Genomic DNA, 19,848 nt, shown 5'->3' with positions numbered 1-19,848 from the left:
AGCAACGTATAACATGCATAGATATGACAAAGTAGAAGGCTTGCAAAATGCAATGGCGCAGGCGACTTCCACCGGAGGCTGGGTGGAACAAATTTCTTCCACTAGGACCTACGTGGAAGAAAAACACACAGCTTAAAATCACAGAAACCTTAATTGCTCGGCTATTAAGTTGCATAAAAACAAACGGGAACATTCTCCGTGTAGCTCCAGGACACAGCTATCCAACGACGCGCGGCATGCGCGTCGAAGAGGATTTATGCAGCTCCCAAGGGAGCCGTGCTGAAATAGGTGATACAATCTGGGAGTAACTGATCAAAGATTGCTGACTTGTGTGCCCTGTCAGTTTGATGATTTCGCGTGCCTCAACACCCGCATGCGAGAGAAGAGTGACCGCTGTGGCACGTACACAATGATTTGTGTACACCTTACTTAAACCTGGATCTTTGGAAATTGTCTTCATCATTTGTGACAAGACATTGTCGAACTCTGTGACAGATTTTCGAGGATACTGGAAGAAACATTCATTTCCTGGATTTAATTTTTGAGACATATTTTTTTTGAATGCCGCCACAGGGCACGAATCAGTGTTGGTACAGCACTGATTATTCCGTTGATCAGAAACGATATTATTCTTCAGTTCTTCAGGGTTCAGATAACACTCCCAGTCAGGTACCATCAGTTTCAAACTTCAATCAGATGCAATTATCCAGTGCTGCCACTTCGGCTGCCTTGCATTTTTCGAACTGCAGTGTCACGGTCAACAACTATTACCGCGAAAGCAAGTAGGTCAAGGTGGACGAGTCTAAGAATTTCAGTGCAGAATTTTTATTTTTTCCGAAACGAGATGTTTCCAAAGAATATTAAACTCAAGTTTGTTGATAAAACGATTTGTTTGTTATTTCTTGTGAGCGAGAGAGAGTAAGTGTGAGTCAATAGTGGAACGTTCTGAAAGCGCTCAGTGACCCTTGTCACCTTGTCACCAAGTCCAACTTCGAAACCGCTGTACCGTAAATACCGCTTATTGCGCCAAGTAAAAGAATGCATTTTTAAATGGGTAATGGTAGAATGGAGATAAACCTAGTGTGTTTGAAAATCAGAGACATGCTTTACTGAATTGATGGCGACTAAATTTCAATTGGAACCGAACGCTACCAATTGAAATTTGGTCGCCATCAATTTAGTAATGCATCTGATTTCAAACACTAATATTATTATTGTTTACGTCTGCTACGTGCATGTTTGGTGGCATAGGTATAACCTTTTATGTGCCAAACATGTAAACATATTTTAGACAACCAGATTGAAAATTTGTACAATATATATATGCTTCTCATGTCATATTGCACTTTAACAAGTTATATTTCTATTGTATACGGTTTTAACGGATAGTCCCTCATAACTCCAAATGGAGTGGCTCATGTATTTCTTCTGTATACAATGCTGTACTATTTCATGTCAAGGAGGTGAGACTGTCATACATATTCTGTCTGTCTGTCTGGCTGGCAACATCAAAGCGCCGTCCATCATATTGCGGGCCAACGGATATTGTGTTTTGATTTGAGTATCCGACCCAGCAAATCTGAGACAAGTAATCGCTGCGCAAACAACCGGTTAGTCCGGTTCTACAAGAGGTTTGTTACGATATCAAACGATCTTTTAAGAGTCATGAAACATTCATTTGCAGAGTTGATGTATATTGGGTTATTTTAAAAGTAGTCCTTTTCTTTGTCAACAGAAAGTGGATATTAATGGCAATAAGTCAGCTAGCTTGAAGATTCACTGGCTGCTACTTACAAAGACAAAACAGTCCTGTTTCAGGCATAATGTACTAGACATAACATTGAAATACTAAATCGGCTTAAGACAGTAACGACATTGGGGCCAAGGCAGCATATTCCAGAACACTCATGCTGTGTATATAGATCTAGGCTTCATCTTCAGGCTTCGTCAAACTAGCAATCAGCATTTTGTAGCTCGCATGTGAGAAGAGAACAAATGTTCTTTCTTCAATTTGTCTTTTTAAACAACATGCACGAGGCCACTATATTATACACAGGGACAATTGAGTCGTGCTCATTAGTTTTAACCTTTTTAAGGCAGCTGCAGAAAGCAACCGTAAGTTTAATCACCTTTGTGATGAAAATAGATTGATTTATATAATGAATTCCGATGTTTTACAAAAGGAATTAGCAAATGCATTCTATAAAATGTTTAAAAGACGTCAAATGGCGTAAATCTAATTTATGTTTTTTCATTTTTGGACTTAATTTATTATGATTATTTTAAGAATTCTCTTTCTCTTTTGTTGTTTTATCGAGGAGCCTACAGTGTTTCCTGCATCAACCAGAACCGTCGACGTACTGTCCCTAACATTTATGAACCTGTTGAATGTTGCCACTCTGCACTGTGGCACTAAAATCACCAGTGATCCAGTGGACACTAAAACCCTATCGTTGATTGAATAATTACTCCAGAGAAGGAAAACGCCAAATAAATGCTGATTGCAATATACACCAGACGCCATTAGCCGAAAATACACACTTAGCAGGGGTGAGGGGTGGTACCGGTACCACTAATTGCACCATAAAGCAATAAGCTAATGACCAGGGAATGAGGACAACCGCAGGTGTTGTGGGAAAACCGCATAAAGATGTTATATAATGAGTTGTTGCATAATATGTAAATAGGATCAATGGGTATCCTCCCAAATCTTCCACATCCCCAAACTTCCAGAGGTTATAACAACAACATTTCTGGTTGACTGCATTAACTTTAGCATACTGGTTATCTCAGTCTGTAATGGTTAATTAAACAGTAATGAATACAAACAATCACTTAGTAATAAATTATATATTTTATATATATAGGAACCAATAGAGCTGTACTTCTGTACTTCTCTCAGTTGATTGCATCCGCATAATTAAAGTGGCGTGTGGTCCTGTGCACGGAGCTCAGGTCACGAATCAGTTGAAGTTAAGCAACGTCGAACTCGGACAATCCTTGGATGGGTGACCGTGTTTGGCAGCTTGACTCCTGAGAGCTTCTGGGACTTCAGTCCTGCCCCACAACGAAGCACATGTGATGCATGTGGTCTCACCTTAGGTAAGTGAGTCTGATCAAACTGCCTCTGTTCACCCAGCAGAAAATGGGTACCCGGTTGGATAAAGTCATGTGACTATAACCTTCTAGCGCCTAACAGGCAGCTTGGGTTATCCGAGGTAATAAGAATCAGATTCTGATTAAGCGCCGCAAGCAATCACTTGGTGTTTGGAGACTGTGCGCTATAGAAGATGACTTTAATATTATCATTATAATTACCCTTAATTGGTACAGCTAGTTATCCCAGTTTTGACAGCGAAACTTCACACCTTAACGGATCAGCAACAAAGACGCTGTCAAAAATGACAGTACCGTCAAATGTACAAGATGGGTCTGATTGATAACATCGCTCTTATTTTCCTGCAAGTTGACATATCGGGGGCGTAGGAACAGTTTTCAGAACGGGGGCTAATTTATGAAAAGTATTGAAAATCAAAATGAAATTGTAGTTATGGTAAGCCCGAACATTTAGGCAGAAGAGTATGTTTATCTCCGGCAATTCATTTTCATCGAACATTTTTGTTCTTGGCAAAATATAAAAATCTCCAGTTTCGACCAAATTTGTAACTTGGGGGTAGTTCAGGCGTTAACCTTATCGAAAACCGAGATTAATAAATCGAATACCTTCACCTGAATGCATGTCAGAGATATTTGCTGAATTCCGGCCTTCGACAGAACTGGAATTTGAACCTAAAGCTGGATTTATTTCCAGTAACACCTTGTTTAATCCAGGCCTCTGTAAATCCATATGAAAACAACAAAAAAACAGCAAACACCACATTTTTCAGCTTTTGCATATTGGAAGATGTATGCTTTACTCAATATTGTAATACATTCTTGTGATATTTGTCTTAACAAAAATCTAATAATTCAACAGAATATCAATGTTCTTGCCAAAACCACTTTTTGCGAAGATATTTGGTGTATTTTTATGTAAAAATAGGGATGATATTTTCCATATCTGGTGAGGCATAGAATCCCGAATTCCGTCAAAATTGGAAGCACTTTAACATAAAAAGTATGGAGGTAAACCTCGGTAGACAGGCTCACCAGACTTGTAGTATCTGAACTACCTCCCTTGCTTGTTGAGCTAATGCCTTTTGTTTTAAGTACCTAGACCCGGAGGAGGATAACTGAACACCAAGATATTGATCATTTGTTTATTGATAGGGAAGAAAGGCAGACAAAAAGTTACAACAACGCTTAACGATACGTTTTCCTTAATGACAAATGTTTTTGTTTTTGTTTTTTAATGAAAATAAAGTCTTCCATAATAACATTCGCTACATAATGACACATACAAATACATGAATATAATCATCCAACATATCAGGCTATCACCCTATGCTCCGATATATAATGGTGTATAGGGTGTTGTGTGTCTAGTGCCACATCCAACATATCATGTTTTATCAACGTGCGCAGCATGCTGTAATCAATGTTGTATATGGCCTCATATCAGACATAGCATGTTGTATATTGGTCACAACCAACATATGTTGTATATTGCGCAACTTCCAAAATAAGTTGTATATATAGAGAATACTACACGAGGTCTCATTAGATACTCATTATACAGAAACGAGTGTCCTTCCTATTGTATCTGACCGAGCGAAAGCGAGGTCGAATAACTATAGGAAAGGTCACGAGTTTCGTATAATTTCATATAATGAGACCGAGAATAATATTATTTATTACCCACGTCTTACATGCATTAAATTGACAAAATAGCGTATTTTTGTTCACATTTTGGTTTCAAACCGAAACCGGTTTCATAAAGAGGTTGCGGAAGAGTTTTGTACTGTAGTACAATATTTGCATGACGTCACACTGTAATGACGTCACTGCCTTATTAACCGACGTCACGATGCATGTCAGTTGTCATCGCCTCGTACAGCCTCGTACAGTAAACTACTCCGTAGCACCGCGTTTCTTGGTTTGCAGTTGCTACATTCGGCTAACATCACGGGTAGAAACATTGCGTTTACGTTTTCGACGGATATAATGTCTCAGTTCGACTCACAATTAAACAGCGACACGGCAACGTTCGCGATCTTTATTCCACAATGTATTTAAGTTGTAGAATGAATGAATTCACGTGTTTGTTATGAATGAAAAATAGTTACGTCAGAATGTGATCTAATGATGAGAGGTCATCGGTTATCAATCAAATCGTTAGAATCTTAGGTCAAGTCGTTACGACACAGGTCAACGCGATACGACACTCGTGTGACGTACGAGAATAGTAATGCAACTACCCATACGTTGACCACGTGGGTAATAAAATGTCATATCTGATATATCATAAGTATATAGTATTACTTCCCATATGTCATGTTGTAAATAACATCATATATGAACATATCATATTGTTTATAGCACCACATCTGACATATCAAGCTGTATATTGTGTCACATCCAACATATCATGTTGTATATTGCATACACATTCAACATATTTTGTTGTATACGGCGCCACATCTGACACACCATGTTGTATATAGCGCCACATCTGACATATCATACTGTATATAGTGCAACACCCGACATAACATATTGTATATAGTGTCACGGCCAATCTATCGTGTTGTACATAGTGTGTTATCTGATATACATTGTAAATATGTCCTATCTAACATATGTTGTATATAGTGCTACAATTATTCTGACATTTCATGCTGTGTCTTGTGTCATCAATGTGTTGTGTTATATATTGCGCAACATCCGACTTATTGTGTTGTATATTGTGTCATATATCCAACCTATAATATGTGTTCCCAAAAGTTACACCAGTGCGATTAACTAACTAGTCAATATATAACTAAAACAAAGATACTTTTCAAAAGGGGAAACAGATCAAGATTTTACAAAAGAAGCGGTTGCTGCATACACAGGTCAGGTTTGAATACTGGGAATAATGGATGCCATTAATTAGCAAATTTCTTCATTTTATTCTTCCTTTTGGCAATGAAGCTTTCAACGGAAAAAATATCTTTTAAAGTCTTTATAAAGTTACCGCATTTTGGAATGTTGTTTTTCAAAGAAGAGACATAGATCTGTCTTTTTGCTGAAATGATTATAAGATTAAGGAATGGGTTTTTACTTAAGGAGCCAAAATACACCAAATATTTTGTCAAATTGACTTTTTGTATGAAATAAGTTTTAATCCAAATTTGAAGATCCTTCCAAAACTTCTTAGTTTCACTACATTCCCAGTAAACATGGCACAAGTTTTCATCTTCATCTTTACAAAAGCTGCATGAGGCACTCTGGATAAGGTTCATTTTTAAAAGTTCCTTTTTGGTATAGATAATACCGTGTAAAAATTTATATTGGAACTCTAAGAGTTTTACATCATTAATGTCTTGTCTGTAAGACTTAAAAATCATTGGCCAATCAAAGTCAGTATCTTCAAACACATTCTCCCATTTATGACACATATGAGGGTTATTATTGTTAAATAACAATATGTCATAAAATAATCTTGATCCTTGTAATGATTTCATAAAATTCTTTTGATAGGAGTTAAGATTCATGTCATAGTTATTTATACACCTGTGATTTGTTATTGTATTTTTCCATGATTTAGGTATGTTATTTAGAACATATCTATGATCTAATTCTGTCCTTTTATTGCATATTTACTTTTAAAGATTCAAAGACATCAAACCTTCTTCATCACACATGTCTTTAATGGTTAATAGTCCTTTATGTGCCCAATGACTGATATAATGATTTTGGTATTTAAAATTATGATTAAACCATAATGGCTGTGCTAAAATTTCATCAATGTTGTTTTCCTCTATGGTAATGTTAGTACAATACATGTTCCATGCTTTTAAAACATCTTTCCAATATGGATTATGAATATCAACAATATTATAGAAATTAGCACCAAATTTCATGATATCATGTAACGGAAAATTGCATGGATTACATATTGATGATTTTCTTAAATATAGTCTCAAAGTGGATAGTTTCAAGGCATTGATAAAGGTTTTTATGTTGATCATTCTTAAACCCCCATGTATATAATCTTTTTTCAAGGTACTTCTCTTAATTTTGTCAGTTTTGTCAGTCCAAATGAATTTGAAAAATATTTTATCAAGGGAGGTAACAAAATCTTGGGGTGGGTTTGGTAAAGTATTGAAAATATGAACTAATTTTGACATCGCTAGTGTCTTGATAACAGTGATTTTGCCGATTAATGTTAATGTCTTTTCTCCACACTGCCAATAATCTGTTAATTTCCTCTAGTTTTTCTTTGTATTGATGATCCATAGATCCTTCAGTTCAGCATTAAATATAATTCTCAGAACATCAAATTCATTTTTCGCCATTCAATATTCAAATCCTGACATAGTTTATCTCCACAACCTGCATTAGATCAATCCAGATAGCTTTAGTCTTATTAATATTTATTTTTAGAGTAGTAGATATAATGATAGTCGAGATCAAGTCCAACAAAAGCCTCTGCAAAGCTTTATTTCACAAATAAAGCTTTTGTCAGAAACCCTACCAGATCTCTCCCATCGTATCTACTACTCTTTGAATCCCAGTTAACTTCCCGGCCGCGCGTGACACTATTGTGCCGCAATGACCGCTATAGAAAGATAGAAAGGTTCTAAAAAGTAGTAAAATGTCCCCGGCAGCCATTATTCCCCAAGGGTGAAATCGAAAGATGATGTTGCGCTTCTCCCAAGGGAAATTGCGTCGGCTGCCTTTCTCTCGCCATGAGAGTGTCCTTTTCAGCGACCCAACTGATATGATCCTGATTCCTTACCGAAACACCTCACATCACACAAAGTTGCAAGGAATCTCCACTGAGGCAATGGCAGGATATGAATCCACATGTATAGCTCGCGCAAACTATACAAAATGGGCCGCACCACTCAACCGATTGAGCTACGGGGACTTAGCTGAATAATCTCGGGTTTAGCGGGTCTATCCTGAGATATTCCTGATCATGTGACATGTCGTGTTGACCTCGAGGAAACAGTTTAATGTGATACAGGATACTATTGGGATTACTCAACAGTAAGTGTTAAATGTTTTGCTTGGGTGGCAACATTGTACCGTACGGTATGATCAATAATTCCTCTCTAGCAGCTCTCCTGGCCCATCTCTCAAGTGGTACAAGTTCGACAAATCGGCTTTGATGTCCACTTTATCTATGTTGTAAGTTTTGACTGACCATATCGGATCGGTGGCTCGCTTCGACTATCACCCTCGTGTACCCCCGGCTGGTAGAGGTACCTCACGAAGGCCCTATCTGGTATCTGTTTCTCCTTCCCACGCAATGGTGCAGCTGACTCAGCCACTATTGATTTTAGTTTGATAGCGTCAGCTGGTTTCTTACCAGTGAGCCGAGTGGCTTCATGGTTGATGGCCGACACCACCTGGGGTAACCACGCTACCCATTCAGTCGATCGTTTCCCCGGGTTGGCCATCTCTCTCGCATACTGATGCCCGAATAAGCGCTCGGCCAAAGTCCTATTGAATCTCTCAACTATGGCAGCTGCGATGGGCTCCGTCCGTGCCGCGCCTGACGGCTTGGTATCGTGTTTGTCTAGCAGGTGTGGCGGCACCCATGAACATGAACTCCGCCGGGGTCAGCTTGCAGCTCTGTGGGCCACATCAGCGGACTGCGCTTATACATGCGTTCGAATCCGCGCGCTACCTGTACCTCTTATCGTGGGGTAGGAATAGGAGGTCGGCCTGGTGAACGCTATTGGGTATGTGTATACCGAACTTCCTTCTAAGCACGTAGCAAGGTGCCGGTAAATAGATCTGCCACAGGGCTTGTTTTTTCAAGCCACGCTTTGGCCTCGTTTGGGGGGTACTCGCGCCATTTTAGCCAGCTTATGTACGGTGCTAGCTCCTTTCCAGTACCCACGCGGGCTGTAGTAAATAGCCTCAAACTTTCTCTGGTTCCGTGACATGTCACCCGATATATATACACCTATGTTCTTGGTTCAATTTTCTCATGCCGATGCAGCGTGCGTGTTTATCCATCAATAGCTATCCAGCGCTTGGTGTCCATCGGCGACAGGGGCGTCTTGTTTATCGTCAGTCATTATATCCTATGCCCATCACTTCTAAGCGTGTTCATTTTATGTCTAAAGATGCGGGTCTTGAACAGGGCTTCCTTGAATCTGGCGTGTTTGATGTGTTGTTTCACCACGTACTTCTTAACACCCTTCGCCTTCCGGATCTCACCATTGTCGGCCTTCAGGATGGAGTACATCTTAGGCCTCAAACCTATGTACTCGGCTATGGGCGTGCCAGCACACTCGTCCTTCATCTTACCTGGGACCTTTTTATTTACCGTGCTGTGTATGGCATGGCCCTTGGGGTAGTCGCTGGTGTCATATTAATCGAGGCGTTTTGCATGTCCTCGTACGTCCTCGGTTCGAATCTCCATCAGCAGGGAATCCGTGTCAGTGTACAGCACTTCACACCTGTCGCCATACTGTTTCTTCAGTTCGTTGTAGTAAAAGTCGTACATCAGGTGTTTGGATAAATCGAGGATGCTCATCCCCGTAAACAGGCCGTTGAATTTGATGTGGCTTTTCTTCATGTGTAGGGCAACCAAATCGTCGGTGAATATCTTGCTCGGTTGAATGCGGGCTGGCTATCAGTCTCCTGAGCTTGTCATCCTCATTCGACCAAACCAGCTTCCGCGGTCCGCAGCGTTTCCTCAGGTTCTCCATAGTCTTACCGAACACTGAGTTGTTCATGAGCTTGTAGAGATTTTTCTCAAAGTCACTGGTGGCAAGCTTTCGTAGGTCTGTGTTCATTCTGATGTAGGGCTCCATCCAGGGGCTCTGGTTGAACACGAGCACCCTGTGTATTTTGGTCAGCCTCATACCCAACGACAGGTACAGCTGTAGGCTGCGATAGTGAACGATGTACTTGGTCTTATTCATTAAGTTGGGCACGAGTTTTTCAACGTCTGCCACCCGCCCACCTAGCAAGTTATGTTGGTACTCAGACATCCAGTCTGGGTTAACCCTCATACGTTCGGGGGCCAGGGGGTAGTTGTGGTGTGATGTGTGTAATGCCTTGGGGTATTCTAAGTCCACCTCGAGGATCGTCCGCGATGCTCATAACATCGATCTCGTGCGATGCCCATTCGAACCCCCCTGTGGGTAGATACTGGCTCATGGCCCAGCCGTACAGGTTGTTGGCATCGAGGTAGAGAATATGATTGGTTGGCTTGCTCGGGTCGTAGCCCTTCACGTATTGATTATTGGCTTTTCGCGTATCGTTTAGAGACCATAGAAATCCCACCTCGCAAGCCTTTCTCAATGAATAGGTGCATGCCCGTAATCGGTGAGCAATTCCAACTAAATTCCGGTCTTTTTCAACAATGCATCCCACGACAGACCTGGGCTGGTGTAGTACCATGCGGGGTCGAGTTGATACTGCTTGAAACACGTCCGCCTAAACGTCTCAAACACGTCGGCTAGCAGCAGTACATCTGTCCTCAAGTACAGGTCGTGATAGTCACCCAGATTCTTACAGCCCAGTTTATTCCATACGTTAATCGCGTGCGAGTAATCGTCTTGGGATATTGTCGAGTCGGTCAGGTTGCTGTAAAATTCTCTGATGGGGGGTAGTCGGGTCTCGGCGAACTTGGCCCAGCCATCCATGTACTCGTAGGGGTACACACCTTTCCTCATCAGCAGGGTTCTGTGTGGCCCTGCCGGCGGCAGCCTCAACGGGTTTGACCAAGGCTTCAAACTCGGCGTAGATGACATAAGGCACAGACATTTGGTTCTTGTGGTTGTCGAATTTTAGATATTGTCACCTTCCTTAGGCATGTCGACTCGTATGGCCGTCTGTCCCACACCTTGGCAATCCTCCCGGTGGGATTCTAATAAATCAGCTCATGTGTAGCCGTGTAGGCATCGTATGCAAAAGAGTTTTTTCCCAACGTGTTTCGACTGGTCGTGCAACAGCCTGCTAAGGTGTTTTATCCACGTGTAGTGATACTTATCACCTCGCTGGGTCATGAATATATTGATAACGCGGCGACCCAACACTGGGCTGACCCTGTGCACTATTGTTGTGTTACCTTCGTGCCCTAATACGTTTATGGCTATATCATTCTGTTTTTCTACTTTAGTGATCTGGGATATGGGGGTTGGTTCATCTATACCATCCCAGTTGAGCCCATCATCTTGGGGATAACTAGAAGGCCTGTTCGAATTAGTGTCAGCTGGAAACAAGGCTGACCTGATAGCTAACATCAGGCAATCATCTCCTCTATTCTTCACGTTGACCATGGCCTGTTTTGCTTTGTAGTAGGGGGGCAAGTCTAGGTATGACCCGCCTCTGAATGGCACGTAGTTAGCTATGTCTTGATAAACATTATCGATTTCATCCACTACCCACCCGGACCCCATGTGTGTGTAGCGTTCTAGGTATTCTCTTATCTGTTGAAAACTGGTATCGATTGACTCGTCTTTAGTCTCTGTGTGAGTCACGATTTCTTGTTTAAGGCTGAACGTACTCAATGACCCCAGTGGGGGTTCCCCCCACTCCCTGCTGTTTATCGAGCGACATTTTCACTGTGATTTGAAACTTTATACTTCCCAGATCGTTTAGTTCCTCATTGACTTTATCAGCGATTAGAGGCTTGATATCGGCGATGTCTATGTTCCTATCAACATGCATGCGCCATCCTCTCAAATAGTTACCTACAGCGCGCTCAGTGCACATGACCTCTAGGTCAATAGCTCTATTCTGCCGTAATAGTTCTAAAAACTGTGGCTTCCTCATACGGGAATAACCGGCTAACCCCAAATCGTGTGCCTCTACTTTTAGTTGTTTTACAGTGGGGAGCTGAACGCGAACGGGGTCGTTTAATAATACGACTAACCCGTCTCTCCCCAGGCGGGAATAACCCGTCAACCCTAGCTCTTTTGCTCGGAGTTTTAATTGTTTTACCGTGGGAGGGGCTTGTAGGCTGAGTAACCTCAACAACTGTGGTTTCCTCATTCTAGAGTAACCAATTACACCCCGCCGCCTGGCGATCTGCTTGAGCTCACGAATAGTAGACATTGTGATACCAAAGCGTATACAATCTCTAATTGGGCCACCGGCAAGGGAGGTAACTCCTCCAACCCTAAAAAAATAATAAGGCGCGCCCATAAAATCCTTCAGTAAATATCTAGATAGATCTCATCGATTATACCCTCCCCGGAACATGCGAGGGTGTTTTGTATTATTTCCAAAGAGGTGTCAACAAACTCCTTTATATCCCCGAGTTGATACACATCTCCTTTCCCACCATCAAAGTAATTACAAGTCCCTGTTTTCACCATGATGGAAACTGCGAAGCCCTCCCCCTCCAGTGCCTTATAGAGTTCACCAACAATAATAGGTCTGAGGACACTGATATCTATACTTTCCCCCACGGGAAGGAAGTACGACACAATACCAGTGTATATCTGGGTCATAGCCGATGCTATAGTCTTTGTCATCTCGGCCCCGAGTCTAGCCTCGTATCTAGCGTACAACTTATCGATTTCTTCGGTTGACATTTTGTGAATTTTATCGGGAGTGTAGTCCCCAAAGTAATGTTTTGCTTTGCCACCAACAGCCAGCGCCACCAGTCTCTCTCGCTTATCATCGTCCCCTTGCTTATCATCGTCCCCTCGCTTATCCCCCTCCAACAGTTGTTCTAGCAATTCATCACACTCCATCTTATAATGTAATAAGTACGTTTTAGTTTTAATAATATAATACCTGATGCAGGCGAAACACAGCGAAATGAAGGTTAAGTTGCACACGACTAGCACTTCAAAAACAACCATCGCTAAGCGCTTAGCATTTGGGCCACGGGCACGCTGGGATTGAAGGCTCACCTGGGGGTCGATATCATGAAAAAAGACGGGAAAGGTCCGTATGCTTTGTCAACACTCACCAGTCGCCCTGGTGGGAGTCAACTGCTCCGTGATGAACTAGGCTTCATAGATTACGGGGGCGCACGGCCTAAGCTTCCCCCGAAGGTCGTCCAAGATCTGCAAGCAGCCAGGGCCGAACTCAGTAATACCGGGGACGTACCCCAACGTGCTAAAGAAACATCAGACAGTCTCGAAAAAATATTGACCACGTACCATGCCAACCCCTTGCCAGGTCTCGAATATTATGAAATGAGTATATATACTCTAACATGTACAAAACACTTCTAGGAATAACGAGCAGTGAGGCCGTTCAGCTGATGCACGCGATCGATAACACGTCGGGTCAACTTCGAAATCGCACTCTGCGATATCACCTACCTACATAATGGACTAACATCAGCGCCAACAACAACAAGCTGTTAGTCAGTGGCGCCGCAACCAGATAACTGGCGGCTACTACAGCGTGTACTTTCGCTAGCGATGAGGTCTTCAAACCCTTTGGAGCCGAACTCAAGATGAAGGACTCAAACGGCACTGTGGTGTTAATCAACAACGGAAGAAACTCCTTGAGGCTCGGCCGACCATTGACGAGGACACTTTCGGTATGTAAGCCTGATGAGATAAAACCAACAACTACCGACACAGGCACGAAGTTACCCGACCTAGTACCGTGCGAGAGCTGTGCATTCATCTCGGTCAGTTGAGCACAACGGACAACATTCAAGGGGTCACCCTTCCACGATACTGAGAGCGTTACCGGTGAAAGCGGAGAAATACAACGGCGGCAGAACCGAGTCGTTTTCACCTCAACAGTATAAGAGGTTAACTTCGGGGCAACATCCCTGAGCTGATAATATCGGTGTTAGATATAAATCATAATCCTGTGAATATAGGATACCTCAGCATAGCGCTGCACATAAAATGACTAGCGCACAAGGCCCGGGATGAGGTTGAAAAAATGCATCAATGCGGGGATCCCGACCTCGGGGACACACGCGGATTCGACGACCCCGGAGTAGATGGTAAATTGTACGCCTTGCAACTGAAAAACAACATTTACAAACGCGTTGAAGTCCCCTCCGGGGGAACCCTAGGTGATATAGTACATACCTCAAGAGCGGTCGTCAACACTCGGTACACCCTAGTCAGCACCGGTGATGATGAATGGATAGTATACCCATCGTTCGGGGGCAAACTGTTCGACATAGAAGATATTGAGAGCACTACCGTCGCCCGAAACAAGCCATATACGCTCGTCTTCACCGACGATGACAAGTGGGTGTTGTTACCCGCTAAAGTCGACTGGTTTCTCAATATTAGGCTCGGCTCCCCCTACATGTTCACGGAGAATAAAGACAACTACCTAAACAAGTCGTGAACAACGGAACCCTGCTCATGGCTTACGTCCCAGCTCAGAGACGTAGCGTAGTCATCAGCCCAGCCGCCAGTATGGCAGCCCACATACTATGGAGTAAACCGGGAGTGCAAAACGTGACATTGCAGTTGGTGTCTGAATTCGAAGGCATGGTCAACATCCTGGAGAGTCTACCGGAGAATGCCACTCTGATCATCAAAGTCTACCTAGGGGAACCATCGCAGGATGAAGTCGAAATCGTGAAGGGGGTCAAACTCGGGTGGGTGAAACGGCACCAGTATCAGGTTTGCACTGTTTATGTGCGGGTGGGTGCTGACTCCCACACGAGTCTGCAGGGGGTCATCGTGGCCGTGGAAGACACGATATCACTCACCTAGATCTTCTTACCCAACAACATACACTTCATGGGGTTGAAGTGCGCCCCTGAGAAATTATCAGAAAAACAATTGGAAACTATCTCGTAATAGTAATATATCAATGTCAATCATCGCCCCAACGCCACACTTAGCGATCTAGGGGACACGGAGGGATTCGATCAGCCTCGCGAGAAGACACCTCGTACGTCCTACACTTGAAAGACGTGTATAGGCGGGCAGCAATGGCCGATCATCTACCCAAAATCACACTCGGGGTCTAGGAGGCATAGAGGGTTCGATCAGCCTGGCGGAAACGTCTCGTACGTTCTACTCTTTAAAAACGGTGTGTACATACGGCAGTCCCTGGCACACTTAAAGGAACCCAAATGGTTGATCAACATGACCCTCACCGCACCATATATGTCATTAGACAAAGATGGCTATGTCTCGAAATTAGGAACAACGGTATCTTGCTCACGTCTTTCATTCCAACTTCGTGAAAGGATGATAGTTTCTAAAACACCATATTACCCGGTGGGCAACATGTTAGTTTCATCCAGGCGGTCACAGTTAATAGCCAACCACCCCGATGCCATAGCACGGTTTAGGGCTATGGCCCCAGGCTCCACACTCATCATAGAAGTCGCTTACAAGGGTAAGTTTGATGATTCAGACCTGGGGCCATCCCCAAACCTGCAACTTTTACCTGGGGTGACAATACGTTGGGGTGACCCCCTAATACCAGTTTTCCTACCTTGCCGTATCATTATACGATTGGGGAACCCCCAACTGGGATTACTACCCCCCTTAGTAAACCGCTCAGATGTTGATATAGACCAGAAGTTACCTATTGATCCTTCCCGTATCTCCACATACGAGAATCTAAGCCTTATAAGCCTCAAGTACGTTGATCGGCTATTAAAAAAAGCCCAATTAAAAAATATCCCATAAGATATATTATAGGCACACAGGATGGGTCTGTACCCAGTCGCAGAGGAAGTAGCGAAGCCCCTGGAAACGGTAGACGGGTTCCGCTTGAGGCAGTTATGTGACATAAAACGCCAACTAGAACAAGACCGCGACACACCGGCAGCATTGTATCAGAAGTACCATAGAGCTTTCAATGTCGTGGATGGTGTTGATACCGCCCTTATGGCCACCAGTATGGGTTTAGGGGCAGTAGGTGTTGGGTTGTTGGCCACCATCATAGCCGCACCCGCAGTGCTAGGCATCGAAATAACAGCTGGGGTGTCAGGGTTGGCTGGATTGGTGTTTAAGTTTGTGTCACGCAGACTGCACCGGAAGGCATTGAAACACGACAAGATCAGGATTCTGGCCGAAGCAAAGCTGAACACGGTAAGTGAGCGTATTTCCACAGCACTCACTGACAGTAAGATCTCAGAGGAGGAATCTCGCTCAATCCTCTCTGAACTCGACAAATACCGTAAGATGAAAGAAGAAATCCGGCTCAAGTCTCGTAAGTCGGCTATCGGTGAAGACGAGAAAGAAAAGTACATAGAACAAGGGGTGCGAAACATTAAACTGTTTCACAAGACATAGTGCCACGTGATCAGGTTCGCGGTCATAGCGGCACAATAGTGTCTCGCGTGGCCGGGAAGTTAACTGGGGATTCAAAGAGTAGTAGATACGATGGGGGCGAGATCTAAGGGCCTGACAAAAGCTTTATTTGTGAAATAAAGCTTTGCAGAGGCTTTTGTTGGACTTGATCTCGGACTATCATTATATCTACTACTTTTAGTCCTGACATCTTATAGAAAGTATTAATTGCATCAACAGCAGAATATAGACATTTTTCTGTACCATCTAAAAACAACTCAGTATCATCTGCATATTGTCCTAATTTATACTCTGTATCATCAATTACTATACCTTTGATATTTTCATTTTGTCTTATCATGCATCCAAGGACTTCAGCTACAAAAAGGAAAAGATATGGTGATGACGGATCCCCTGTCTACAGCCCCGTTCGTTTGAAAAGAATTCTGAAAGATGTCCATTTTGAATAACACAAGAAGTTGTATTATAGGTTAGGATATTTATCCACCTAATAATTTGGGGACCAAACCAAACTTTTTAATACCAAATTTATAAAATCTTTAGATGCAGTATCAAAAGCCTTTTCAAAATCGATCAAACTTAAAAACTGGGATGTCTCTTCTTTTGTCTCAAACATAATGTCATAGAGTAATCTTGTGTTTTCGCTTATATTTCTACCAGGTATAAAACCAGTCTGATTTTCATGTATAAGAGAGTACAGGGTTGTTTTTAAACGATTAGAAATACAAGTACTTACTAATTTATACAGTGAATTCAATAAAGTTATTGGTCTCCAGTTTGTTAAAAGGGTTCTGTTTTTATCTGGCTTGGGTATACATGTAATAACATCTTTCATTGTGAAAGACATTTTATTCTTATTAAAATATCTTCAATAAATCTATAGATCCAATATTTAAGGTCTTTCCAAAAATATTTCAAAGAAATCTATTGGAAATCCATCTACTCCAGGGCTTTTGTTATTTTTCATATGTTTAACAGCCAATGTTATTTCTTCCATGTCAATATCTTTTTCTAATTTGTTTCTAAGATGGTCAGTTAAAGTGGGAGTTACCACATCTTGTAAACAAGTATCATCCTCATATTTCCTGCCAGAAGAGTAAATTGTTTTGTAAAATGTTTTTACTTCATTTAAGATAGAAAAGCTGTCAGTAATTTCGTCATTGTTATCTGTGACAATCTTATTAATTGATTTGCTGACATAATTTCTATTTTCTAGGTTGCAAAAATACTTGGTTGGCTTTTCCCCCTCTTCATACCATAAAATTCTGTTTCTGAGCTGTATACCCCTTATTTCATCTTCTTTAATTTGTTGAAGTTCAAATTTAGATTTTGCAAGTTCAGATAATAAAGTTTCATCTATAGTTTGAAAGTCCTTTCTTATTGATTCTTCATAGTCTTTAATTTTAGTTTCTAATTCTGTGGTTTTATCAATGGTTTTCCTTTTAAGAAAGGTTGAAAATGAAATTGATTTTCCCCTAACATTCATAAGGAAGGTTTCTAAAAATAAACTATCATCAATCTTAAGTTTTATATTAAGGTCATTAGTATTTTCATCATATACATCAATATCTGAATATTCTTAAACTGTGTCCTTTAATATGGATCTAACAAGCTCACTATATTCAGGTTGTAACAATAAAGACGTATTAAATTTCCAATATCCCCGCCCTCTTTCTTGGTTAATAGTATTTGAAAAAAAGTAGGTAATAGCTGAGTGGTCTGTTTTATAGCCTGGTAGAATATCGGAATCAAGCGTAAGGTTCAGCAAATCTTGTGAGATTAAAACAAAGTCCAGTCTGGCTTGTTGTCTTGGATGTTTTTTCCACCATGTAAATTTTTTCAGATTATCATTTGAATCACGCCAAACATCCACAAGATCATAAGCTGCAATTGTGTCTAAAACTACTTTTCTGGCCTTGGGATTGTTGATATTTTTGTAATTTTCTAAATCAATGGAAGGATCAAGAACCAGATTCCAATCTCAAAATTGGATATACTTTCAAAAAGCTTTACATAAAATAGTGGATCATCAATATTTGGTCCATAAAGGTTTGTGAGGGTAAATCTTTTATCTTCTACAGTTATGTCTGCAATAATAAAATTTCCACCTTTATCTTCCAGAGTTTTATGTATAGTGAGATCAATATTATTATTGAAAAGTATTGCAACACCTCTTGAATTGGACTTGAAAGGTGCAATTATACTCTGCAATCCCCATTCATTTCTCATTTTATTAACATCTTCTTTGGCTATATGGATATCTTGTAAGCAAATTATTGAGTATGATTTCTTTCTATAGGAGATTCATAACTTCGTTCCTTTATTTTTATTTGCCAGACCCTACAGTTAGCAGAAATCATCCTTATTTTGTTTATATTATCCATCTGATAACCATGTTGACAGTGTAGGAAAGATGTAGAAAATCTAGCCTGTCCACAGGACAGGCAGGTCAAATTTTTACCAGTCCTGCCAAAATCTAGCCTGTTCTCCAAATATAAATAAAACACCTTCGGCAGTAAATATTCAAAAGGTTATAATCATTATATATATGTCATTGGTTTGCTAAAATTGACCCGACATGAGGACGGACTAGATATCTTTTTAACCCGTCCTCCACAAAATTCATCCGTCTCGGACGTTGGGACGGGCTATCATTCCTACACTGATGTTGAACTCAAAGTATTTTTAAGTATTGAGATATAATTGAAATCTCTAGGATTACGCTTGCGTTTTGTAACATGATATATGCATATATGCTGCATTTCAAGACATGTTAGATCATCTGATGTAAATGGTTGAAAACAAAGTCTTAATTTTTGGAAGACTACTAAAAATATGATGTAGTAAACATAAGCACTGAGAGCTGTTGAAAAGGAAGATCTGAATGATGCTGTACTTGATTCTAGAAAAAAAGATGATATAAAAGAAACTATGTACAAACATAAAACAAAGAAAGAGGCATTTGTGCTTTATCCTCTCAACCCGTGAACGTGAATATAGTCTGAACTGCATCGAATGTGTCTGCCAAATACGACATAAACATAACCTTGACCTTAAAGGTCGAGGTCGGAATTAACATATCACTTAAATCAGTTCCGTTTACATAAAGTCTACTGGAACTTATGAAATTTGATTTAATAACAACTGCAAAAGTTATAAATCCTCTAACAAAGGATCAAATGGTTATTCGTGACATAGTCATGTATAAACTGTATAACCTATCATCTTAAAACAGAAAATGTAACATAACTCACGTGTGAATGACAAATGTTGGTTCATCATCGGGTGAAGCCACCTTTAGCATGATTCCCTATTTTATCCATTCGCAATGAGGACCACCCGCCACAGTGAGGGCATCTCAGGGCATTCACGAAATGACGGGGCGATGGGGTAACCAAGTGGTTGCAGTGTTCGTCCCGAAGATCAGGTTCAATTCCCAGCATGGGTACACTTTGTGAAACCCATTTGGTGTCCCAGTCTTGATATTGATGGATTATTGCTACCTCACCGAGGTAATAACACAATT

The 19,848-nt window shown here is 41.3% G+C and overlaps 1 protein-coding gene across 3 annotated transcripts in view; it reads right to left on the bottom strand.

Annotated features, from left to right (window-relative positions):
- LOC124261914 overlaps positions 1-19,848 on the bottom strand; it is a 322,925-nt gene that overhangs the window by 189,550 nt on the left and 113,527 nt on the right. The window lies entirely within an intron of this gene.

This window comes from Haliotis rubra, unplaced genomic scaffold, assembly GCF_003918875.1.
Source record: "Haliotis rubra isolate DU_JTF1 unplaced genomic scaffold, ASM391887v1 Scf816, whole genome shotgun sequence".
NCBI lineage: Eukaryota > Metazoa > Mollusca > Gastropoda > Lepetellida > Haliotidae > Haliotis > Haliotis rubra.
This window is presented reverse-complemented; position numbering and strand designations above follow the sequence as displayed.